This window comes from Danio aesculapii, chromosome 22 (genome assembly GCF_903798145.1).
Source record: "Danio aesculapii chromosome 22, fDanAes4.1, whole genome shotgun sequence".
NCBI classification, from domain to species: Eukaryota; Metazoa; Chordata; class Actinopteri; order Cypriniformes; family Danionidae; genus Danio; species Danio aesculapii.
Genome location: NC_079456.1, coordinates 11,949,711 through 11,955,120, shown reverse-complemented (window position 1 = coordinate 11,955,120; position 5,410 = coordinate 11,949,711). Strand labels below are relative to the sequence as shown.

Here is a 5,410-nt window from a genome sequence, read left to right as displayed (position 1 = left end):
AAAAAGCCTTTATTCGCATGGCTTAATCTTAAAAGAAACCTACGCGTTTCGGCAAGGATCTGCCTTCATCAGGGTAACAGTGACTGTCTGCCTTCATCACTGTTACCCTGATGAAGGCAGATCAGATTTTCCGAGTGCCTTGGACTAATTTCTGTTGATAAATTATTTCTTTGTGTGTAATAAAAAAATCTGATGTTACAAACAACGATAGTTTCAGTCAGTTCTATGAGGGGGAAAAGCGTGTACAGTTGAAGTCAGAATTATTGGCCCCTCTGTTTATTTTTCCCCCAATTTCTGTTTAACAGAGAGAAGATTTTATAAACATTTCTAAACATAATAGTTTTAATACCTAATTTCTAATAACTGATTTATTTTATCCTTGCCATGATGACAGTAAATAATATTTGACTAGATATTTTTTAAGACTCTTCTATACAGCTTAATGTGACATTTAAAGGCTGAACTAGGTTAATTAGGTTAACTAGGCAGGTTAGGGTAATTAGGCAAGGTATTGTATAACGATGGTTTGTTCTGTAGACTAGCGAAAAAATATATAGCATAAAGGGGCTAAAATTTGACCTTGAAATGGTTTATAAATAATTAAAGAACTGCTTTTATTCTAGCGGAAATTAAACATAAGACTTTCTCCAGAAGAAAAAATATTATCAGACATACTATGAAAATTTCCTTACTCTGTTAAACATAAATTGGGAAACATTTAAATAAGAAAAAAAAAGCTCTAAAGGGGGGCTAATAATTCTGACGTCAACTGTATATGTGAAGGAAATGAATGATGACTAAAACTGTCAATCTTTCGTGTTCAATTGAAGACAGTCATATGCTTTTTTAACAACATGATACATACTTTTTTTTAAATAACACGATGGTACTTGTGTGGGAATAATGAAAGGACTTTTGGGTAAATAGTTATTTCATTTTACGTTTATAACAGGTTCAACATTGTGGCATTATTGTTGACTTTTTATGGGCTTCTGAAGCTTGACAAACCTTGAACCGCACAAAACATTTAGGTCAAGTTAACAAAACAATTCTGAAATGAGTATGATAGGCCTAACATGCATCTTTATTAATATTTGAGTACTTTTAAAATAAAACTCATCATAAACATTTGAGATTTAAAGGACACTATATACACTCAAAAAATGACATTTGCTGTTTGTTCAAACTACTTATTTAAAATGAGCTGAAACAACACAGTTCTTGAGTTTTTGGGGAGACGACTTAATTGTTAATATTTATAAAACGAGTAAGTTAACTTAATTCCTTCATGTTGTTTCCCAGCATTCCCAGCAAACACAGCATTTTTTTTTGTAGGCTCGACATAGCTTAATTTAATCATGACATTAATCATGTTTCTGTAACGCTTCTCACCAAATCTCACCAAATTACTGCAATAATCAGCACAATGTTTAAGAGAAAGGATGCAGCAGTCAGAATCTTCTGAATCTTGATGGATTTATCTACTTGTGGTTGTTGCTTGTTACACTCGGGTTGATGGTGATCTTTAGCAGATTCTATTTAATGAAAAGAAACAACAAATTACTCTTTTAAAGATAAAAAAAAAATGTATATGTCTAATTGTATTTATTGAAGTCTCAATGTAGCAATATACATATAATATAAAACACTGTTGATATGGTTTATCAGCCCTGGAGAATCTGTCAGTTTCTGGAAAACCCAAAACATCTCTTTTACACCAATCTGACAGTCTAAAGTCACGTTTTCTCCTGATTTCACCTGTTTATCAAGTAAATTTCCTGTAGTTTGACACCACAGCAGCAGATCTGCGAATAAACACAGATGAAGAAATGTTGAAAATGTACACAAATTTACATCGTGAAACAATACAGTCACAGCAAAATGAATAAAATAATACAAAAAATGTAGTAACTTAGAGTACAAGCTTGACTTTCCTCATTCTGTGGTTGTTTTAAATTGACATACAGTAAAATTATTCAGACCAAGTTGAGGGGAATAGAAGAACAAACTAGCAGAAATGTGAAGACAAAGACATGAGAGGTTCATGCGTTGATGTTTTTTTCCACAATACGTGACTTTATACACAGACCTCAGACATTAACCAGGCCAGAGATGAAGCTGAAGAACCCACAGCTGTGAGAAAACAAACTCAAGTGCAGTGAGACCATGAAGAGACGTTAAACACCTAGATCATGCAGAAAACTCAGAGGTTAACAGTTGGCCTAATTATCGACATTGAATATGTGAATAAATCCTTAACAAATATAATGTATAAAGTGATTAGTACTTTATTTAAAAAAAGTCATTACACTTGTTGTAACTCAGAACTGTTAAGTTGACTTAACTTTATTTTTAGAATAAAACACGGTTTATTGGCTTAATATTTTTAAGGCAACAGATTAATTCACTTTTTGCAGTAAAGTTAACTAATCTAATTAAATAATGTTATTTAAAAAACTAATTGTTTTAAAAGAAAATAGTATATATATATTATTATTATTATTATTATTATTATTTTAAAGTAAACTCAACTAATCCATTTTTGCACAATGTAAACTGGATATTACCAGTACACAAACAAACATTTTGTAAACACATGAACATTTTATATATAATTATAATAATAATTAAATTATTATTATTATTATTATTATTATTAATAATAATAATAATAATAATAATAATAATAATAAAATAGGGTGTCACAGTGGCGCAGTGGGTAGAACGATCGCCTCACAGCAATAATGTCACTGGTTCGAGCCTCGGCTGGGTCAGTTGGCATTTCTGTGTGGAGTTTGCATGTTCTCCTCGTGTTCGCGTGGGTTTCCTCCGGGTGCTCCAGTTTCCCCCACAAACCCCCACTCCGATACGTCACTCAGAATTTAGGAGCCATATATGAGAACGCTAAACCTCCTTTAGTGGACTTTGCTATTCTGGGTACTAAGAGAAGCTCTGTGTTTTGAGATCTTAAGGAACGGGTTGGATTGTAGAAAGATTCTGTAGATTATTTAAATATTTAAAGGAAAGAAGCAATATTTTAAAATCAACAGCCAGGCAGCCAGTGTAAGGAGGATAAATTTGGTCATGTTTTCTTGACCTGGTAAGAATTCTGCCAGCACATTTTGCAATAACTGAAGTTTATTAATAGAGGATGCCGGTCAACAAGCAAACAGAGCAGTACAACTGAAAAATATGACTATCTTTGGATGCAAATAGACCTTGAGTGCAGAAATACTAAACATATTTTGAATAATTTATATGGGTTAAATAAACACAATATACATAATACATAATAATAAATGTGTTTATTAACACCACGCATACACAAAATGAAAACAAACACATGAGCATTTCTTTATAATAACTGACTGTTCAGTTAACCATATCATGAAAGCCATTTCTAAAACACCAAGCTGTACAACATTTGGAGAAACAGCTGCTGAAAATGCATTATTATAACATGAACGGATTACATTTGAAACATTTTCCAATAGAAAGCATAAAAAACATTAGAAACTGAAATATTTCAATCATGGTAATATTTTACATATGTATTGCTTATTGTCATTTTACATAGTTTTGAGGTGATATAAAAAATTAAACAAATAATAAACAAAATGCACAGTTATTGTATTAATATTTCATTTATAAGACGTAGATATCAAGACAAGATTGAACAGAAGGCATGCCGAAAATATCATTTTTACATTACATAAGTAAATGAATAAACATCAGTCAATTTGAAACAAGAGTCAGCAATCAAGCGAACATTATTTTACTTTCATTATTCAGCAGAACATGACTCTGTAGACTGTAATGATAATAATAATTAAACGCGTCTAGTTTTTGTCTTTGGTTTTTGAACAGGAGCAAAGGTGTTGTTGTTTGGGTGAAACAGACGAAACTCCACTTCAGAAAACTACAAAACAAAACATAAATGAGCTTCTGATGTCCACACAGAAAGATTTCAACACATTTAGAGGAGTAAAAAAGAGATATTGTCATACCTCTTCCTTTTCTTCATCTGCATTTTGAATCTTCTCCAGATCCTCATTTTGTTGTCGTCTTTCTTGCACAATTGATGTTTGATCTGAAATAAGCCTAAAAAAGCACCAACATTTCTCATTTAACATCCTAAACTTCATGGAATGTATCAAGTGTTTAGTATTATCTGTTATTTTACACTATGTAGAATCCTGAGATCTCACCTATTACTGCACAAAACATCACGATGTTCAGTATGATGTATAAAACTATCAGAGCCTGCTGTGACGTCTGAAACTCATGTGGATATGTCTGATTCTCATCACCTACAGCTTCTGGTAAGAGTTTGTATTAATGAAATTTAAAATATGCATTGACATTATGTAGATCTATAATCAAAATAACAGTTTACTGCAGTATTTTTATCTGGCAACAATTCAGGTTTGTCATGATTTTTTCACAAGCTTACCAGTGATGTAAAGTCTGGTGCCGATGCTGATCTGTATAGATGTAGCGTCTCTTTTTACACAGTAATATATTCCTAATTCATCAATAGTTATGTTACTAATAAACAGACGGCTAAAAGTGAGTGATGAATATTTGTGTCTGAATCTTTCCTCTAGTAAACGAAATGCTGTAGCTTCTGATGAGTATGTTCTCAGTATCAGCACTGGAGAATCTGTCAGTTTCTGAAAAACCCAAAACATCTCTTTTACACCAATCTGACAGTCTAAAGTCACGTTTTCTCCTAATTTCACCCGTTTATCAAATAAACTCCCTGTAGTTTGACACCACGGCAGCAGATCTGCGAAGATAAAACATTTATGTATAGTGATGTACATCATTTACACAACAATAAAAATCAGATCATGAGAAGATTTTAATAAAATCAAACATGAAGTTGGACTTACAGAGGAGTAAAAGCAGCGTCGTCTTCATTCTGTGTTTGTGTAACTCTGTGGAGAAGTGAGACTTCTCCCCTCCGTCTCTGACGGCCGCACCAATATATACACACACACACACACACACACACACACACACACGCACACACACACACACACACACACACACACACACACACACACACTCTGCACTTACCTTCATTTCTTCCTCCTCCGTTAGCGGTGATTTTTGATGAGTGCACGCGTCATGTCACCGGCATTCTGTCATTCCTCCACAGTTTCATCTCCCCCCCTATAATCTCACATGGAGCATACTTACACACACCCATTGTCTGCGTGTTTTTGTTTGTCTGTTTGTTGTCTGTTTGTTAGGGGGGGTTCGGACTTCAGCGCGAGACCGGCAAACCTGAGTGAAGGAAGGGCGCGCGCTTATGACATCAGAAGCCGCGCCTTGGGAGTTCGCGCGCTGAAAGTCCGACCGTACCATTTGTGTTTATGTGGGTACAACCAGCGTTGTTGTTTGT

General features: G+C 33.8%; 1 pseudogene; it reads right to left on the bottom strand.

The window, feature by feature from the left end:
* Nucleotides 1-932: 932 nt before the first annotated feature.
* LOC130216675 (uncharacterized) lies at nt 933-5,301 on the bottom strand (annotated as a pseudogene).
* Between the last annotated feature and the right edge of the window lie 109 nt (nt 5,302-5,410).